This window comes from Phyllobates terribilis, unplaced genomic scaffold (genome assembly GCF_046119375.1).
Source record: "Phyllobates terribilis strain yellow unplaced genomic scaffold, ASM4611937v1 Scaffold_13__5_contigs__length_258822181, whole genome shotgun sequence".
Taxonomy (NCBI): Eukaryota; Metazoa; Chordata; class Amphibia; order Anura; family Dendrobatidae; genus Phyllobates; species Phyllobates terribilis.
In genome coordinates this window covers 76,034,749-76,057,116 of record NW_027362773.1, presented here as the reverse complement: position 1 = coordinate 76,057,116, position 22,368 = coordinate 76,034,749, and positions in this window count along the sequence as shown.

Genomic DNA, 22,368 nt, shown 5'->3' with positions numbered 1-22,368 from the left:
TCATCAGCATGGATCTAAAGTGCATCCGTCATTTCAGATGACTTCTCCAGCATTAGCATATGTGTGTACATGAGGAATAACATAATTTCTGACCATTATATAACTTGTATCCTGTATTTATCTCCAGTTTTCCCCTTGACAGGCTCTATGTATAATTTTCAGTTGTCTCTGAGCTGGTGAGTGTAGACGAGCTGCTAGGATGTCTCCCATATACAACACACACAGACATGAGCGATTACTGCTCTCCTGTCTCTATTTAGTACATGATCAGAAGTAGCGGCAGCCTAAAGGGCATTATACAGTAGTAGTGAGCAGTGTAGCTGTGAATACAGCTCTGGGGGATAAACACTTACTTGAAAACAGCAACATGGAGAATATTTTATTATACAATAGTTCTAAGCAGTCTAGCTGCAAGTCCAGCCCTGGGGTAAGATAAAAAATACTTACTAGAAGAACAGCAGCAAAGTGGAGGATATTGTTCCGCAGTACTGAGCAGTGTAGCTGTGAATCCAACTTTGGTGAGATAAAATACTTATTAGAAAAGCAGCAGTGGCATGGATGACATTACACAACACGGATAAGTATAGCTATGAAACCAGTTCTGGGGTGAGATAAAACATTTATTATAAAAAACAGCAGTAGTATGGAGGACATTATTCAGCACTATTGAGCAGTGTAGTCGTGAATCCATCACTGGGGTGAGATAAAACTCTTACTAGAAAAACAGCATTATGGAGGACGTTATAAAGCAATACTGAGTAGAGTAGCTGTGAATCCAGCTTTGGGGTAAGATAAATAATACTTTCTAGAGAAGCAGCAGCAGTCATGATATTATTTATTAGTGCTGATGAGTGTAGTTGTGAATCCAGTACTAGCATAAGAGGAAACGCTTGATTAAAAAAATCACACAGCAGCAGTATGTAGGACATTATATAGCTGTACTGAGTAGAGTAGCTGTGAATCCAGCTCTGGGGTGAGGTAATGAGATAAAACACTCACTAAAATAAGCGACATATATACAAGCTTCCTACACAAATAACATTGCGACCTGACAGGTCCCAGATGCTTTTTCATGTATGTTACTCCAATCAATTAATTAGACGCCAACTGGAACACTACAGATTTTCTTGACGAAGGCATTGTAGCTGAAACGTCGGATTTATTATCTGTATGTCATATGTTGGATTGAACTTTATCCATGATGAAAGATAAAAAATTATTTTTGGATTCATAAACACGTGAAATAGATCCCTCTGTGTGTAATGACTCTATATAATATAGGAGTTTCACTTTTTGTATTGAAGAACTGAAATAAATTAACTTTTTGATGATATTCTAATTTTGTGAGAAGCACCTGTATCTGCTATAGTGGGAATTCCCTGGGAAATGCGATTTCACATATAGTATTTATAAGTGATCAACAGAATATTGGTAAGGGTATCTCCAAGAGAGAATTTCCCTCTAAAAAGCAGGTACTAATGTGTCAAACATTGCCTCTGTTTCCTGTATGTTAACATTTAAAGGGATTGGCCGGGTTTCACAATCCTATAAATCAGTCGATCGCCGAGGTCTCCAGTGATCAGCAACAAGTATTTAATCTTCCTGCAGCGCCACCACAGGAGAAATGAAGCATTACATGGTGCCAAATCAAATCAATGGGCTCTCTGGACTTTCCGGGTCTTTTAGAGAGAGAGACCCTTTTGATAGATCTTCCCTGTTCTTGAAAATGATTGGAAGTCCGAAAAGAGGGATTTTCCTCTACACTGTGTTCCAAATTATTATACAAATAATATTTTCTCAGATTTTCCCAAATTACCTATATGAATTGCAGTCATTGTAATTTTCCAGTCAAATAACTATTAGAGTACAATTGAAAGGTTTTTGTACAAACTGCCTATGATAACAGTATATTTAAAAAAAAAAATAAAACACTCAAACTGCACTCAAAATTCATGTTCTAAATTATTATGCACAGCAGAGTTTTCAACCTTTTCATTTTAATAAAGAACAAAAAAATGGTCATTTTTGAAATTATAAGCATTAGCAGGTTATTACAAACTGAAATCAAACAGTTTTCAACTCAAAACTTTATTGTAGGTGATGTTACATTTGCACATAGGACCCCTTGTTCGAAAGGAGCTTCTGAACTCTCTCGTCCATTGAATTTGTCAGGTTTTGGATGGTTTCTGCTTTCATTGTTTTGCATGAGGACAGAATACCCTCCCAGAGCTGTTGCTTAGATGTGAACTGCCTCCCGCCATCATAGACACTCCTTTTGATGATGCTCCAGAGGTTCTCAATGGGGTTGAGGTCAGGGGAGCATGGCTGCCACACCATAAGTTTGTCCCCTTTTATGCCCATAGCAGGCATTGATGCAGATGTGTTATGTGCAGCATGAGACGGGGCATTATCATGCATGAAATGATCTCGATGGTCCAGGTGGATGGAGTGGAGGATGGCTGGTTGATGGACACCCCATGCAAACACGGCTACGGCGCTAACAAGGAGGAGGTGGAGTAATGTTTTGGTCTGGAATCATGGGGAGAGAGATTGTCGGCCCTTTTAGGATCCCTGAAGGGGTAAAGATGAACTCCATAATGTATGTTGAGTTTCTCAAACAGCACTTCCTTCCATGGTTCAAGAAGAAGAACCGTGCATTCCGCAGCAAGATCATTTTCATGCATGATAATGCCCCGTCTCATGCTGCACATAACACATCTGCATCTCTGGCTGCTATGGGCATAAAAGGGGACAAACTTATGGTGTGGCAGCCATGCTCCCCTGACCTCAACCCCATTGAGAACCTCTGGAGCATCATCAAAAGGAGTGTCTATGATGGCGGGAGGCAGTTCACATCTAAGCAACAGCTCTGGGAGGGTATTCTGTCCTCATGCAAAACAATTGAAGCAGAAACCATCCAAAACCTGACAAATTCAATGGACGAGAGAGTTCAGAAGCTCCTTTCGAACAAGGGGTCCTATGTGCAAATGTAACATCACCTAGAATAAAGTTTTGAGTTGAAAACTGTTTGATTTCAGTTTGTAATAACCTGCTAATGCTTATAATTTCAAAAATGACCATTTTTTTGTTCTTTATTAAAATGAAAAGGTTGAAAACTCTGCTGTGCATAATAATTTGGAACATGCATTTTGAGTGAGTTTTTTATTTTTTTTAAAAATATACTGTTATCATAGGCAGTTTGTACAAAAACCTTTCAATTGTACTCTAATAGTTATTTGACTGGAAAATTACAATGACTGCAATTCATTCAGGTAATTTGGGAAAATCTGAGAAAATATTATTTGTATAATAATTTGGAACACAGTGTATTACCGCAGACAGTTGTATTAATCTCTTACCACCTCGTGATGTATTATTATTACAGAACCAGCAGTTCAAGCCAATGATGGTTTTTCCACCATCTGTAATTCATCTTCCCATTTTTCAGCACATTATGTGGTAAAGTGAATGGTGTCATTGAAAACTAGAACTTGTCCTGCAACTACCAAGCCTTCATACGTAGACAGAAAAATAAAAAAGCTATGGCTTTTAAAAGGATGGGGGGAAAAAAAGCCCCCCAAAAAGTAAAACGGCAGTGTCATTAAGGGGTTAATATTGTATTTATTAAATGTATAAAATGTGTTTTCCAACCTGACACCCCCAATAAAGTGTAGAAAATGCACTCAATAAAGACTGGCGTAGTAGAGGGGGCAACCCCGAACTCAAATACAAAGAAGGTACCGCCTAATTTCACCATACACCACATAGTAAATCAGTACCTTTATACATTACTGCAAATGTGACCACGTTTTGGGCATAAATCCAGAAAATCATTCAGTCCCACTCAATTTGCCTTACATAATGATTTTTTTTTTTGCCAGCGATCAGACAAGCAAAATAATCAACTAGTACTGGCCTTAAAGGACTTGTCACTTGTCATAAAGATAAGATTTCTTTTTAACCTGGTGTAAATGCCGCTGTTCTACTGAATCCGGTGTTGCTTTTCTTTTGTTCCTGCGTCTCTCCGTTCCTGAGATATGGCCTCCTCTTTCCTGTATATAAATCTAGTCTATTTAGCCAACAAGGCATAGCACTCAACTCTTCTCTGTGGGTGTCTTCTGGAAGACCACGCCCCTTTAGCTAAGAAGGCTAGATTAATGTACAGGGAAGAAAGGGCCATATCTCAGGAACAGAGAGGCGCAGAAACAAAAGAAACGCAACGCCGGATTCAGGAGAACAGCGGCGTTTACAGTAGGTAAAAAAAATCCATATTTATGAAAAGTGACAGGTCCTCTAAGTTGCTCATAGGCATGCCTCAATAAAGGGATAATTGACTACTAGATATCGTTGGCTCTGATCTACTGGAAGATCCAAAAAATCCATGATCAAGACATGATCAACCATTCTTAACGGCATAATTGAAGGATCCCTTAGTGGGGGGGTGGGGGGAGCTGGGAAGATCAATCTGTTATATTGTCCTTATCCCCAGGTGGTGGCTTCTGCTGTCACTGAGGCTATTTTGGCATACGCACATAGCTGTCATGGCCTTATTGTCATTTTCAGTTGTGAGGTTGTGCAACCTGTGGTTTGGACCGGAGCCATGGAAAGCTCACTTCATATAGCCAAGGGACAGCGTGTACTGTACACAGCCGAGGATAAGTAAACAGGAGGAGTCACGGGAAGCGTCTGCTTTACGTTGGCTTCTTATAGATGTTCTCATACTTTGGCTCTCGTGGGTAATGTCACTCAGCTTTTCTACAGCTCTGACTGCAAAATCAGGACTCTAGAAACATCTTCTGCTTCTATATTGGTGCACAACTAGGTAGATTTGCTGTTAAGGAGACATGAAAATGCATAGGTCTGCATAAGAGCTGTATGCACAAAACGATAGGAGACTTGATCCAGGCATTTTACCAAGTTACTTCAATATTTATTGTAAATGCACTGGAGCAAATTGTTTGCAAAAGTATATATATATAAAGTATACATGCTATAGATCAGAGGTCCCCAACCTTTTTTGCACCAAGGACCGGCTTTAAGCAAGACCAGTTTTCCATGGCCCGGTGGGGGTGGGGGCGGGGCTTTGGTCATATGGGGGTGGGGTTATGGAGGGGTGGAGCTGTATGGGGAGGATGCTGGCGGGACCTCGGTGTACAGCGCTGCTAAGTAGCAGCATTGTACATTGAGCGTCAGTGTATACAGCGCTGCTGCTTAGCAGCGCTACACACTGAACACCGGTACCGGGAGCCGCGTCACTGAAGCCAGTCTGCTGCCCCAGCACGCCCCACATAACATGTTCTGCCGGGGGCGTGTCAGTGAGGAGAGCCTGCCGCCCCACCCCGTCAGGAACACACCATGCTGTGCAGGAGGGCCGCGTCACTAAGACCCGCCCCGTGACGTACAACAGGTACCATGCTGTGCTGTGGAGGGCTGCATCACTAAGACCCGCCCGACGCCCCACCCCGTCCTGCATAATGTTGTCTGCCGGGAGCTGCGAGCTGTCACGGCTATGGCAGAAAACATTATAAATCCACACAGAGCGAGCTCTGACCAGGCGCAGGGCCGCGGAGCTAGCTGTCAGCGGCGCCGCGGACCGGCTGAAAAACCCCAACGGCCCGGTCCTGGTCCGCGGACCGGCGGTTGGGGACCTCTGCTATAGATGAGCGAATCAATTTGAGGCGCTTGAAATTTGCCTTTGAATTTTTTTCCCCAAAAAAATTTATTTGCTAAAACCTAAAAAAAAATTTGTGATTCACTGTGGACAAATCCAGATAGTTTTGCTACATTATAGAGGGCTGGGAAGGGATTTAAACAAATCTTATAGCCATCTCTCTTTGGGCCTCCTCACACCCTCCCATCACTGGTCCTATAATTGGCTCTTCTTATAGTCTTTTCAGACCTCTGCCCATTTTCGGCTGGGTCTTTTGTTGACTAAGCCCCATGACGTGACATGGTCAGTGACTTGTATCGCACTCTATGTGACGTCCTAGGGTCTAGTTGTGGCGCCCCTGAGGGTTCAGTCGCCACAGAGGAACTGCATCTCACCCAGAGGTGTGGTATCTCACTCTCAGGTAAGGATGGAGTACTGCCCGGGACCCAAACACCTGCATCCAACACTACACTACTCCAGACCAGCAGGAGGGGCAAGATGCACTGCTGCGTTGCTGAGCCCTGTCCATGGCTGGAGTGGGGGGAACCAAGAGAGAGGGAACCATGTAGTGGGTGTGGGTGGAGGAAACAGTTCAGGGGAGCACTTGAGAAGAAGGATATAAAAAGGGGAAGCCATCTTGGGTGTGTGTTCAGTTCAATTCAGTCAGAGGAGGAGAGTGAAAGGAGCAGGAGCCCTGCAGGAGCTTTGCTCAGGAAGAAGAGAGACTGAAGGGAAGAGAGGAGCAGGGAGAAAGGCTCCAGAAGGAAAGCGTGTATCCTAGGGGTACGGGAAGTGCTGGAGGCCACCAGTATGCCCGAATCTACCAGGAGTGGAAGGATCAGGCCCCTAACTAGTGAGAATTGCTATATTCAACTAGAAACCGGAGGCTTCTACATTTCCAGGGTGTAGTTGCCACAGCCGCAATTAATCGCCAAAAAAAGTAGCCACACAAGATCCTGGGAACTCCAGGTTGCCCGCCAAGATCTGCGGTTACCGGCTTGGGACACTGTTTGCGAGGCGCAGGGCAGGAGGGTGAGAGCCAGCTCAGGAAGACGACCAGAAGGGACACACAGAAAGGGGTCCCGCTAAGAGCTCTTCAATTACCTGAGGGTTTGCTGAGCCCCCTCCCTCAGTAGACACCGAACGAAGTGGGTGGTTATGAACTGCAGTTGTTACCAGGAGCAACGTGAAAATCGTGAGTAAAACCCTGAAGACTGCACCCCACTGTCTCTTTGAATCATTGCTGCGCCATCATCCCCATTCTTGCCCATTCCTCCTAATAAACACAACTACGGTTATTCACTAGAAAACAGAAATAACTTAAAGGTAATTAACCTTAGTTTACATTCTTTTTCTCAGATGGAGATTTCCTTGCTAAATAAAGGCTTGATGTTTGTTTTGTCCTACTGCCCAGTTCGATAGATTTACGGCTATCAAAGACCTCCATTTTTTTCCAAGGAAGTTATTATTTAAGCGATACTTTCATGATGAGACTACTCTCCGTTTATTTTCTACAGAGACGGAACAGGAGGCGTTAGTCCATCTGGAAGAACTGGCGGAGGAACACAACAACCCAATAGGGGGTAAGATCCCTCCCTCCATTAAATCACGATCCCAGAAATTTCCGCCCCTATCTACCTGCCCCACAATTGACATTTTTGTCAAAATGGTGAGTAAGGACTTTGAAAAAATTCCCCAATATCCAACTTTGGATAATTTCACCAGGGAGGAGAGACAATGTCTCCAGCGATTACGGAAGTTGTCAGATGTGGTTTTTAAGCCTGCCGATAAGGGTGACTGAATTATGTTCCATTTTAAAAACAGCCAGGGACAATGACGTCATTTCTAAAGAACTACGTTCAGCACTACAGGTCAGTGAACCCTCCATTCCCACCCTATATCTGCTGCCAAAGGTACACAAGAATTGGCAAGTACCACCAGGTAGACCGATTATATCGGGGAGAGGAAACTATTTAGAAAATGTCAATCGGTTCATCGACTCGGAATTACAACTCCTTGTGGAATTACTGCCATCCTTTATGAAAGATACATCTGAATTTTTTTTAAAAATTGATGGTCTCCACATTGACACTGACACTCTTTTAGTCACGTGTGATGTGGAGTCCCTATACACCAATATTCGGCATTCAGATGGTGTACGGGCATCCCAATTTTTCTTACATTCTTCATCTATAACATCCAGTAGGGGCAGTTTTATTATCCAACTGCTACAATTCACATTATCTCATGATTTATTTTTGTTTAAGGGGTCCTTCTACCTACAGCTCCAGGGCACTGCCATGGGCGCATCCTTTCTCCGCCGGCGTATGTCAACTTGTTCCTGGGGCTGTGGGAGATGGACCTCTTCCTGTCTGATCTTTATCCATCGATGGACCGCGTCCTATTTTGGACGCGGTACATCGATGACATATTTTTGATCTGGCAGGGGTCTACTGATGAATTACATCAATTCATACGTAATTTAAATCAGAATCAGTCTAACATTCATCTTACTTATCAGTTTGATGTGAATTCTATTGATTTTCTGGATGTCAATATTTATAGAGACGCCCAAAATTGTCTACAAACTTCTCTCTATCGCAAAGATACAGCAGTTAATTCCTTGTTGTTGGCTTCATCATCACATCCTCCCACAATGATTCGGTCTATACCTGTGGGTCAATTCCTCCGTTTGTGGAGAATCTGCTCTACTGATGCGGATTTTATACAACAAGCTGAAATTTTGAAGATGAGGTTTTTGGAAAGAGGATATAGCCATCGATCTTTAAAAAGGGCCTTTAATAGAGACAAAAATACTTCGAGGCACATGGCACTTTATTCAACAAGGACACCAACAATGAATAAAATTGTGAGATTTATTACACAACACCATGGCTAAATTAATCTGATGCGCCATTTGTTGGATAAATCTTGGCACATTCTACAATCTGACCTGGTGCTTTCAAATTATTTGAGCCCAAAACCAAACATCACGTTCCGTCGGTCACGTAATTTACGTGACGACTTAGTGAGAAGCCACTATACGAATGAATCAACATCCTTTTTGTCTAAATTGAGGTTGTCTAAAGGCTGTAGACCGTGTGGTAAATGTGTGACCTGCCCCAATGTGGGTCGGTCTCACACATTTCAGAGTTCAGACGGACAAAATGTATTTAATATCCAACATCATATCACATGCACCACAACGGCAGTGGTTTATTATGCCACTTGTCCATGTTCATTGATTTATGTCGGGCTAACGACCCGTCAAGTGAAAGTTTGGATATGTGAGCATGTGTTGGGCATTACGGCAGCGAAGGAAATCAATGATCTATCTCTTTTGAAAACACTACCTAGGCATTTCAAATTGTTGCATCGGTGTGATGCTTCCCTACTAAAAGTAATTGGCATTGATATGATTCCACCGAACATCAGGGGTGGTAAGATTAGTAAATCCTTAGCCCAATTAGAAACAAGATGGATTTGGACACTTAAGACTTTTTGTCCTTTAGGGCTTAATGAAAATTTTAGTTATGTCCCGTTCCTGTGAACCAATCCAGTCCTTGAACTTGCAATTGTTTTTAGGTGTGTGTGTTTTTAACCACTTTTTATCATTCATTTATTTTTTAGTATCTCTGATGTGGCTTTTTTGATGAATTTTCCCGGATCCTGGGTCCCATCGTCTTCACATACATTCAAGTCGTAGAAAGGAGGATATTGACTTTCCTCTGGTTCTCGTTTTCCTGCCTTTTCTTTTCCCCTTCCCCCTTTTTTCTCCCTTCCTCCATTTCTGGCATATTTTAGAATCTGGTTGTACCACAATGACATTATGTACATATGATGTGATCATTATTGAATGGTAATCGAATTGATTTATACCGTCAGTCTGATAGGAGACACATAATGTTCTTTTATGAGGTTCTTGACATTTCTTCCTTCTTAATCCCCTTTTCCATTTTCCTCCCTTTTTCCTTCTTTCAAATTTACATTCTTTCAAATTTATTAGATGTGAATTGCATTTTCCAAGTGAATTGAGTGAATCTTCCCTAATCAAACTTCAGGAGATTGGCTCAGCCCTATACACACCCGTTGCCTGCATACTTGCTCTAACATTTTTACTAATAGGACTTCCTTTCTGTTAGAGTTTAGTATTTTTTCTAGATTTAGCCGGGGCTCGTAGAATGTTAAATACTAGGCTCCCAACAGTAGTGCCTCCTGTCCCTCGCCCTCCGCCCCATATACCCTCCACATGGGTAAGGTGGCACAAGTCACATCTACTTATAGACAATAACAACATTTAATTAGAGAATTGATTTAGGAACTCAGAGATATTCCTCGAATGTGTTCTATCGGCCACGCATTGCCGCGTGGGTCTGATTATATTAGTGCCATCTGTCACTGTTTGATATGGACTTAGCGTTTCAATATGAGAGCTCAATAACAGCCCTTTGTCTTACAAGGTGCCGGACTCTGTGACAATCCACAGAATACATTTATTTAGTGGATCGATACAACACCGGACTTTATCGTACCTGAGCCTTTCTTTTATTATTTTAATATCTAACTATGCTTTTTTAATTGTTACGACCTGTCAGCTAATTAGTTTTTTTATGAATTTTCCTCTGGTTACAGTCAGTAGGATTGGCTCCGGTCCAGATCACCTTCAATGGAGACGTTATACACGATGTTACCTTTGTGCTAACACTGGAACAGAAGTGATCTAACAATACAGTCATTTTGGCCCTAAAATATTTATATTTAAGCTATTTTTGTAGAATTGTCCTTTCATTTTGACTGCAGAAAAGATAACATGATGGTTTTAGAACTGTCTGGAATTTTGAATACAAAAAATGGTTGGTTATGGTCACGATTTTGCCTTGATTGAGAAGACTCTAAAAAAAAAAAATTTGGTCATTTTTTTGGTAGAATTTTTCTGATTCTTGGACTAGGTTTTTGGCAGTGTTAACATGATTGAATCAGGATAATACTGCCAAACACTTGGAAATAGCCATATCTGATGACAAGAATCAAGATACTACCAAAAAAAATCAACATTGACCATGTTTGGTTACAAGAACTGGGACAATGACCTTTTAAATAACCAACTTAAACCATTCTTATGCTATGAGGAGACCGGTGATCATAACCATCGATTGTGTCAGAAATTAGGTCATTCACACCTGTTCCGGGTTCAGGCTCTGCTCCCTTCACCCAGGTCCGCTAAACTCTCTTGTGCTCCTCATTGAGCTTTGCAAGTTGCCCAGAGTGCTCCCATGTGATCATCTGCCTGGGCCTATATAATGCTCCCCAAGACACACACCTGTGTCTTGGTGTTACGACTCTTAGTTTATCTGGGTTCCACAATCTGTCTCTAGTCTTCCAGGACCTTTGCTACCTATTCCAGGTCTTCCAGGACTTCAGCTACCTGTTCCCAGTCTTCCAGGACCTCTGCTACATGTTCCCCGTCTTCTACCTGTTCCCGATCTCCCGTCCGCCTGCGGCTTCCAAGATATCTTCTGTTCACTTGTGGCTTCCAGGACCTCTGCTACCTGTTCCCGATCTCCTGTCTACCTGTGGCTTCCAGGAAGTCTCCCGTCCGCCTGCGGCTTCTAAGATATCTTCTGTCCACTTGTGGCTTCCAGGACCTCTGCTACCTGTTCCCGATCTCCTGTCTGCCTGTGGCTTCCAGGAAGTCTCCCGTCCGCCTGCGGCTTCCAAGATATCTTCTGTCCACTTGTGGCTTCCAGGACCTCTGCTACCTGTTCCCGATCTCCTGTCTGCCTGTGGCTTCCAGGAAGTCTCCCGTCCGCCTGCGGCTTCCAAGATATCTTCCGTCCACTTGTGGCTTCCAGGACCTCTGCTACCTGTTCCCGATCTCCTGTCTACCCGTGGCTTCCAGGAAGTCTCCTGTCCGCCTGCGGCTTCCAAGATATCTTCTGTCCACTTGTGGCTTCCAGGACCTCTGCTACCTGTTCCTGATCTCCTGTCTGCCTGTGGCTTCCAGGAAGTCTCCCGTCTGCCTGCGGCTTCCAAGATATCTTCTGTCCACTTGTGGCTTCCAGGACCTCTGCTACATGTTCCCGATCTCCTGTCTGCCTGTGGCTTCCAGGAAGTCTCCTGTCCGCCTGCGGCTTCCAAGATATCTTCTGTCCACTTGTGGCTTCCAGGACCTCTGCTACCTGTTCCCGATCTCCTGTCTACCTGTGGCTTCCAGGATGTCTCCCGTCCACCTGCAGTTTCCAGGGCCTCTGCTACCTGTTCCTGGTTTTGCAGGAGCTATGCTACCTGTTCTCAGTCTCCTGTCCACCTGCAGTTTCCAGGACCTCTGCTACCTGTTCCCTGTCTTCCAGAACCTTTGCTACCTGTTCTCGATCTTCCATGACCTCTGCTACCTGTTCCTTGTCTTCCAGGATCTCTACTACCTGTTCTCTGTCTTTCAGGATCTCTGCTACCTGTTCCTGGTCATCCAGGACCTCTGCTATGTTTTCCCCATCTTCCAGCATCTCTGCTACCTGCTCCTGGTCTCCTATTCACCTTTGGCATCCGAGATGTCTTCTTTCCACCTATGGCTTCCAGGAACTCTGCTTCCTGTTCCCCATCTCCTGTCTGCCTGCGGCTACCAGGATTTCTCCCGTCCACCTGTGGCTTCCTGTTCCTGATCTTTCCAAGACCTTTGATACCTGTTCTCAGTCTCCTGTCTACCTGCGGCTTCCAGGACCTATGCTACCTGTTCCCTGTTTCCCAGGACCTCTGCTACCTGTTCCCGGTCTTCTAGGACCTCTGCTACCTGTTTCTGGTATTCCAGGACCTCAGTTACATGTTCCCGGTCTTCCAGGACCTCTGCTACCTGTTCCTGGTCTTCCAGGACTTCTGTTACCTGTTCCTAGTCTCCAGGACCTGTGCTACCTCTTACCAGTCTCCTGTCCGTCTGCGGCTTCTAGGACATCTCCTAGCTGCCTGCGGCTTGCCAGGACCTCTGCTACCTGTTCCCAGTCTGCAAGACCTCTGCTACCTGTTTCCCGTCTGCTTCAGCTGCCTGCTGCGCCAACACGTGTGGCCAATGTGCCCATCCGGACTTTGAGGATCCACCTCACCTAGTGAGCCTAACATTAGGATAATTATAAAACATGACCATAACGAATTCTAGAGCCAAAAGTTGACATAAACAATATTTGCTAACAAGAATCAGGCTAATAGTACCAAAAACTTGATAATAACCCTGTATTGTATCTGGTGACAAGAATCACATCGTTTTTTACCACCATATAGGAAAGAAGATGATTGCCAAGTTTTGGTTAATATTATCCAGATTCTTGGCTCTAGAATTGGTAGGATTTTTGGTAACATTGTACTGAGTCCGAACCCCATAACCAGTTATGGTCATCACCACGTAACAGAACTGTCCTGATTCTTAAAAAAAATGAAAATGTATTCATGCTTTGTCCACAAAAGTGTTGTCTGGGTTGTTGGCTTGGATTATAGTCAAGGCTTAGTGCGATGTATGTTGTTGGTGGATCCGGCCAAAGTTTCCACAGTTTGATTGAAGCATTTTGGATTAGGGGCAGATAGGAGGCGAAGAGCCGCCCTCTGTCTAACCTCTTAGATACAAAAGTTTCTGTTGCCCACTACATCTATGGGGGTTAAGCTACCAAAATCGTGATTATCTCTGCCCCTGGCAGTTGCATTTGGGAGTCAACTATATATCAAAGATCCCCCGTGTGTGCAGGGGGCTCATCTCAGCCCACTCAATACAACTCCTTCCAAACAGCAGAAAAAAGGTTAAAGAGCTTCTCAGTTTTGGACAATATTTAATTGTTAGAAAGATCACTGGACAATTGTGAAAATCAAAAAGTTTCCCTCTGTTAGCGATAAACTGCATACTGTCTGGAAACCTGACGGTAAAGTGTTCAATTTCCCTGCAGCGCCTCCAGAGGAGAAATGAAGCATTACACAGTATCCATTCAATCAATTTGCTCTCTATGCCTTGAAGAACCAATGTCCCAAAGAAAGAGAAACGCTCTCAATGTAGCCAAGAAATGAGAATCCTGAACTGAGGACCCTCACATATTGAGCCAGAGCCCCCTAATAGGGTATATTAAATGGGTTTTCTAAACCCAGATAACCCCCTTTAAGGAGCTTTACATGTTAGTTCAATGCAGAGCAGTCTGTAATGTTTTTGCTAACCGTCAACAATTTTTTACATATTTTTTTATTTACTTATTTTAAGTTTGCCATTTTGGGGCGCTGGTTTCTTTTTATTCTCCTCCTCTGGGGGGCGCCCTTTCTATATGTTTTTAGTCAATTTTATCATAGTCAGTGACCTTGAGAAGCACTTACTGAATTTTATTTCTTGAAACTAATTTTACTTTGGCCAATGGCGAGTGTTTGCACAGTCATGCACATGACTCAGTAAAGTTTCACCATGTCATCGAGCGCTCAGCTTCAGCTTTTGGGGATGTTTGTCAGCAACCACAATATTAATTCATTTATTTTATAGCAATTTAAAGGGGTTGCCTGGAGTCAAGTAAAAGGGTTTCTGTTTTTTTTTTGCTGTTTTTTTTTTTGCAGAAACAGCGCCTCTTTCGTTCATTGGCTGTGACCGGTACTGCAGCCCAATTTTAGAAAGGGGCAAAGCTGCAATATCAGACTCAGCCCATGGTCTTATTTATTGTGAATTGTATCAGATCAGTCAGTATTGGACTTTCCTGGAGGATACCCCCTTAAAATGAGTTGGTGCCAGTGGATTCAGATGGAAATGAGAAAAGAAGTAGTCCATAAAGTGTCTGTCCAGACTTTGGAAAACATGTCTACTTTCTTCCAGAAACGGCACCACCTTGACCATGGGTTATGTCTGGAATTACAGCTCATCTCTGTTAATTAAAATTGGTCTGAATTGCAGTACCACAAACACCCACTGGATATGGGTGGCGCTGTTTTTGTCTTTCTAATCTTACAGGACAACTTTAAAGGCAAAGTTATTTATAACTAAAGGTTGATTGTTGTCTTTTTCCAAAATACAAGAATGTCTTGAGGGAACTTCACCACCAATGGGGCCAAAATAATCTTCCAAAGGGTGATTGCTATGAAAAATAATAAGTAGTCAATGTCATCGCCGCAACCTCTTACCATAATAATATCATTCACAGCTTTATAATAGAAACCACCGTGGTGATCTCATGAAAGAAAAAAAACTGATGTGCCAACATGATGGGCACTCTTACCCACCCAGCCGGTTTGGTAAGTCATGCATAACTCTCAGGATTACAACATGCTCATCCAGGTTTCATGGGTTTAGAGAATACAATGGGTAAGTGTGAAAAGATTAACCATCCCATAAATGTGTCAAAAAAAAGTAGCTGAATAGTCATCCGATCACAAATATGTGAATGAGAACGTTCTCCGAGTCCCGGGAACTTCAATGCCATTATCCATCAGCTCTAGTCCTCTGGATGAACCTTCTGTCTTTCCAAAATATCTCACCAAAATATGGAATTTTGGACTGTTGATTGTCAACTGACAATCAAGTGATTAGGGTTTCTCCAGAACATTTTTCTCCAAAAGGGACCTCCATACTTCCATGCGAGGTATTCATGATCTCTATGTTTCTATCCATCCATCTTGACATTAGTTGTCCTCCTATTCACCTTCTCCACGATCATTCTGAGCATAAATGACCCTTCTATTGAATGAAGTCTTCTGTGTTGGGTCTTTCGGGCTTCAAGTGGAAGGTTCATTAACTCAATGATCTACAAGAGAAGAATACGGGATAGTCAATGGTGGCCTAGTGGGTTCTTTGGGTCCATCAACATTGTTGCCAAGAATCCTGATTTAGCCAGGATTGTCCAGAAAATTTGGAAACCATCCTGGCATTTACAAGAAGTCCATGGCCAAAAATATGGAATTTTGGACAGTTGTGATAATTGATGGCTCTTTGCAAAGTTAAGGGTATGCATTCCATAAGGTCCACTGATAACCATGTGATTAGGGCTTCTCCAGAACATCCTTCTCCAGAAGGGGCCTCCAGGCTTCCATATGAGGTTTTCATGATCTCTATTTTCTATCCATCCATCTTGACATTAGTTGTCCTCCTCTTCACCTTCACCACGATCCTTCTGAGCATAAATGACCCTTCTACTGAATGAAGTCTTCTGTGTTGGGTCTTTCAGTCTTCAAGTAGAAGTTTCATTTACTCAATGATCTACATGAGAAGAATACGGGTTAGTCAATGGTGGCCTAGTGGGTTCTTTGGGTCCATCGACATAGTTACCAAGAGTCATGATTTTGCCAGGGCTGTCCAGAATTTTTGGAAACCAGCCCGGCATTTTCAAGGAGTTCAGAGCCAAAAGATTGTGGGGTTTACTTAAATTTCACCAAAACAAGAGCATTTTGTTGTCCGGTCTGGGGCACAACTTGGTGCAGCGCTCAAAGAGTAACCGTCATTTTAATTTTTATTTCATAGATCAATCATACACATGAAAATAAGAAACTTTGTAATATATATTGTCAGAAAAATCCGCTTCTTTCTCCTACATGACTGATTCTTCACTCTCAATTTATGGGTGAAATTTGTATTCAGCAAAAATAGATTTCCACATTACCGAGATAGGAGATGACAATTTTACATTTTATAGAGGGAGGAGCTAGATATTCCACTGCTAGTTCATAGAACTTTATGAGCACCAACTGACATCTGGAGGAGCTAGATATTCCGCTGCTAGTTCCATAGAACTTTATGAGCACCAACTGTCATCTGGAGTAGCTAGATATTCCGCTGCTAGTTCCATAGAACTTTATGAGCACCAACTGTCATCTGGAGGAGCTAGATATTCCGCTGCTAGTTCCACAGAACTTTATGAGCACCAACTGTCATCTGGAGGAGCTAGATATTCCGCTGCTAGTTCCATAGAACTTTATGAGCACCAACTGACATCTCCTGTCTGAGTAATGAGAAAAAGTCTGAATTCACTGGAGAAGACGGTTGGTGCTCATAAAGTTCTATTGAGAACGGTAACTGCCGTTTCAGGAGAACTTGCCGCAGAATGTCAGTGTCGGCCTCTAGCTCCTAACATCTCCGTAGAATTTTAAAAGCACCAACTGTCATCCTGATCTCATTAATGTGAAAACCTGACTTCACTCGATGCAGATTTTACAGAATCCATCAATTGAAATTGAAAGATCAGTCCAGGAGGAGAAAGAAGTGGATTTCTCTGATAAGATATGTCACAGATTTTCTTATTCCCAATTGTACTACTGATTTATGAAAAAAAATTGGGTTATTCTTTAAATAGAGGAAATGATTGTGAGATCTAACTCTCTATCCATCCAGACCTTGGAAGCGTCTTCTTTTAACTTCATTGCAAACTTTGCTTTAAGAGTTGGGGTCCGCCCCTGAGGATTCTCTGGTACAACAGGGATCCGGTTCTCCCTCCCTAAAAAAGTAGCTGATGCATTTTAGACCCATTTTACCCCATGAGGCGACCTGGAACTTTTTAAGAGCCTGTTAATAGAAGGGCCATGTTGTCCCTTTTCTCTTTATCATCGCAGTTGGTTATTTGTGAAGGTTCCACCACTGACAATGTCGGCATCAGTCACAAAGTTGAAGGGAAATGGGACTAAGAATCTTTCTCTTCTGCAATGGGATGTGAAAGGCACAAATAATCTCTGGTCCATTTTGCCTAAACTTGAGTCTTTTATCAAGAGTTTTTGGGCATAGAGTCACTGATAACAAAAAAAACCCCACAAAGGTTAAATGTGAAGGGTCTAAGCCCTAATACAAAATCCGTAACGGCCCTACTTATAATTCTAATGGGGACCAGGGGCATTTGGACTCCTCGGGGGCAGGGCCTGGGTGCGGCTGCAGCCCCTATAGCGATATCTCTGAATTTCCACCTCTCCGGCCTCAATCCTATATACAGAGTATTGCAGACACCGCCTGCGCCCTCAGACACCTTCTTCTTTTTGGAAAGAGATGACAACATGAATTTCTCATTAAATATTTGCTCCGTTCCCTCTGTGTTTGTCAGCCTTGAGTCTCAGGTTGGCATTTTACAAAGTCAACAGATTTTGAAAGAAACCGGAGCAGATGGCACGCCATATCCTGGGGCTTTTCTGCGTCAAAGAAAAGACATTCTGGATTATTCAGTTTAAAAAGTTTGACAAAATAAGGATAAAATTATTTACTAAGACTGCCCTTAAAGGGAAACTGCACACAACAAGGACATTTGGTCCGTCATATGTTACAGTATGGCTTCTATATAGTAGCAGCCTGTGGCTGTTGGGAAGGATTTCACGGACGTGATTTTCCTGATCGCTCCGGTCAGGGGCCCCACCGGCCGCTCCACGCACCAGACCACGAAGTACGGATGCATGAATCCGACCAAACCAGCAAATGTCTGTGTCAGATTCCATATCTTCAGTGTCATTTGGCCGGTGCACTTACTTAAAGAGGACTTGTCACAAGTACAAAAGTCTCTGGATTTTGCTCTTATTTTATTCCCGCTGTTTCTTTGAATTTTTCCTTTATTTTGTTTGTTTTTCTTCATCTTCCATTCGGTTCCAGAGATAGAGACCTTTTTACTCATTGACAATTTTGATGATTCCGAGGAGGGGGCGGTGCTCTCAGGATCCTCGTGGGCATGTCTTCATACTGCACGGGTGGGTCAGAGGTGACAGACAGTCGCCCTGCAGTTGGTTGCAGGAGATCTCTTCGTTTGGCATTACGGACACCTTCTTAGATCTGTCTCACTCTAGGACCCAGCGGCTACCTCCCTCCTGCTAATTGACACCCAGGCCTGGGTGTTTAAATACTTTCTGTTTGCTACAGGGAGGTGCCGGTGATATTCACATCTTTCCTTGTGACGGCTTGGAGCTATTCCAGTCAGCTTACTTCCTCTCAGGTGCTAGGAGGTCGTGTGGTGTAATCTCTCTGAAGTCGGCGCAAGTTAAGTTACTTTCCCTCATGTTTGTCACCTTTGTTGTGTTTAGTTGTTAGTGGGGACTGACTAGTGCTCATCCCCCCTTCCCTAGCCAGGGCCAAGCTCTAGGGAAAAACAGAGTTTAGGTTCCTGTGTGGCGATTGGTGAGGAACAAATATAGGGAACGTTAGGGGAGACAGGGTGATATCAGATCAGCCTAGGAGCTCTCCACTTCCCCCTTTCCCTAGAGTCTGGGCTCCTTTCCCTCTTCCCTTCGTGTTGCACTTAGTCTTTCCTACACCTTGCATGACACCTGTGTGCCAGGCCTCCTTGCTTAAAAAAAAAGATAAAAATTAACGCTAAATAAAAAGTCTAATATCTCTGGAACCATTTGTTGGATTTTTGCCCAGTTGTGACATTGTGATGGGTGCTCTTTAAAGGGAATCTCTCATGATTTATTTTAGCTTCTAAAGTTAGATATTAGCCAGATATTGGTGCAGATTTACCAAATTTGCCTAAAAAAAATGGTCTCAGTGGGGATTGTGCGCTTTACAGCAGCTGCAATGATTAGGAGTCAATTGATAGAAGAATATAGATTATTTCAGCCTACCAGGGAGTGACAGGGGAGCTGTATACAGAGCCTTCTGTGTGTAGTATTACTATCCCGACTTCTCTAGACCACCAGCAGAGCTATCATTAGCTCCCCCACTTTAATACTGATGAGATGACTCCGCTCATCATGTCCTGGGCTATACAGCAAAGCTGACAATTGAACTGCAGGAAATGAAAAAGTCAGCCTATTGTAACTGTGTAACTTTAGGGAGTAGTGTAAAAATGGATACAGAAAAGCATAAAATAAAATAATACCACTCATTTTCTTTACAATATATTCTTAGAATAACCATCCCCACGTTTTTTCGCGTGGCGGTGGTAGTTCGAAATGATGCATCATGGGAACTAATGCAAATAAAGAACCATTTACCCAAAACCTACTGTACAGTTTTTGAGCCATATCATCATTTTCATCCTTCACGGGGGGCCATCATTGTATCTTAGGGTCTTGGGTGGTGACTTTGCTAATAGCGCCACCAGCAGGTCAGGTCAGAAAAAGGACAATGATGTCTTATAGGGTAAGGAATGAGCATTTATCAGGGCTGTTTATGACGGGTTTTGTGCATCTCTGTGTAACCTCATCCGTCGTAGCCTTGAAACCTGATACAAATATTATCTCTTTGTGAGATTTTCATTTGTTGGCGGTTTCTTCTCCGCGATACGGAGGATGAGATCAGAGTCGGCCCGGATGTTTGTATCAGATAATTATCTGATCAGTGTAATAAAGAAAGTAAATTGCATGAAAACCATTGAGTGGACTTTACCCATCACACTCTCTGTGAGTAGTCTTAAAGGGAAAGCATCATTGGGGTATTTTTCACATAGCAGATGGAACCTAGAGGGCTCTATTGCACCCAAATTGCCTTTAAGGTGTTGGAAAAACTCTCCCATTGGCTCTTCAGAACAAGCTCACTGACAGATTCTCAGTTAACTCATTCTGTAACCAGCAATAAACAAGCGCAACACCAAGGCAATAGAAGGTGCCAAGTTATTAATTAAATACTATTACAAAAATGATTTTTAGCCAAAAATACAAGTATATAAGTAAGAAAAAAAATAGGTGGACAATATCTTTTTTTTTCTCAGTGGAGTTGAACATTTTTAAAAACAATATTGGGGGGTATAAATGTCGCTGTTCTCCTTAATCCGACATTGTTTTTCTTTTCTTCCTTCGCCTCTCCGCTCCTGAGATATGGCCTCCTCTTCCTTGTGTATAAATCCAGTCTTATTAGCCAAGTAGGTGTGGTCTTCAAAAAAAAATACGCCCACACAGATGAGTGGAGAATCACACCCACTTGGCCAAGAAGACTAGATTTTCATAAAGAAAAATCAGGGTTATATCTCAGGAACGGAGAGGCGTAGAAACGAAATAAAAATAACGCCGGATTCAGGAGAACAGCGGCATTCACACCAGGTAAAGAAAATGTATTTATGGAAAGTGACCTTTTTAATAGCATTGTTTTTAGGTTATTTTATGTAATGTTATTTGGTCACCGTATGTTAGTAGTATTAGTTGGGCACTGTATGACGGTATTTTTTATTAAATCATTTTTATTATGACAAATTGTATGGTGCTACTATAAGACACTATATAGTACTGTATATTATTTTTGCAGTCTATGGTGGTGGCAGCATTGTACAGAACTGTAATTCAGGGAACTATATGGCAGTATTATTTGTCCAACATGTGGCATTGTTATGTAGGTACCATACCATATAGTGCTTATAATTAGGCACTGTGTGATATGGTTATTTGTATACTGTGCCAAAAAAACACCATATGAGGGGAACCTGTGCTAAGAGAAAGGAGCGGACGGGGCACGCTCCGACAGAAGACCGCAGATACAAGCACAGCAACAAGGGCTTTAGGACCCTGGTCGTACAGGTGTCCGTCCATAGGAAAGCAACAAGACTCATAATGTGCAAAGTTCATAAGCCAAGGTGGTGAAAGCTAAAATGATGACATTTTTCAGATGAGAATTCCTCGTTTACACTTCTCTCTGAATATATCCGGAGATTTTCATCCGTCACAGTCAGATTGGCCTGGAATTGGCTGATACCTTGTGTCTATGTCTTAATCTAACAAGAAGTAACATAAATCCTAAACAGATACATTCATCCCCTCAAGAATGGAATTATTGATGCACAGTTACAAGGAGTTTGTAGTGATGTAATAACAGGTAGAAGAAAATGTCAGGGTAATTAAAGAGTGAACGTCATTATTTTCCATAAATCAATAGTGCACATGAAAAAAAAGTAACTGTAAAATATCTTATTAGAGAAATCCTTCTTTTTCCTCTCATTCACAAAATTCTCAATTCAGGGGTAAAATCTTCAGGCTTCAGTGAATACAGACTTTCCCATTACTGAGATAGGAGATGGCAGTTGGGGCTCATAAGATTCTATGCAGAGGGAGGAGGGAGAAAATAGAGACATTCTGCTGCAAAGTTCTCCTGAAATGACAGGTAGCATTCTCTATAGAACATTATGAGCACTAACTGTCATCTCCTATCTCAGTAGTGGGGAAATCTGTCTCTATGAATAAAGATTTTATAGTCTTCTTTACCCATGAATTCAGAGAGAAATATCAGCAGATTTCTATGATATGATATCATATTTACATATATAATATATACATATATATAATAAAAAATAAATAAAAAGTAAAATAAAAATGAAAAAAATATATACATATATATATCTGTATATTTTTTTACTTTTTATTTTACTTTTTATTTTTTATTATATATATATATATATATATATATTATAGTTACATAGGTTGAATAAAGACCTAGGTCCATCAAGTTCAACCTGCCTCCACCAATTGTAATGTAAGGCTATGTTTATTTATATTATAGTTATGTTTATTTATTTATTTACCTTTTTTATTTATTTATTTTTTTGCAGGGAAGAACACAGTGGGACATTTTGATGATGTGCAAAATAGAGTTACATTTTATAATTTAGAGCAAAACAATAGTTGCAATGGTGGACATGTGTTTTAAAGTGAGTAAAATACCACCCTATAGGGCAAATGCCACCCTATTTGGGGCAAACGCTCATTTGGCCGAAATCTATTTATCCCACGTGTCACACATTCATGTTTTTTGGACCACGATGCACAATCTGGCCGTGATTTTTTTGACCTGATCTTGACAGCTTCGGTCAGTAGCCCCCCGGCCGCTCCTT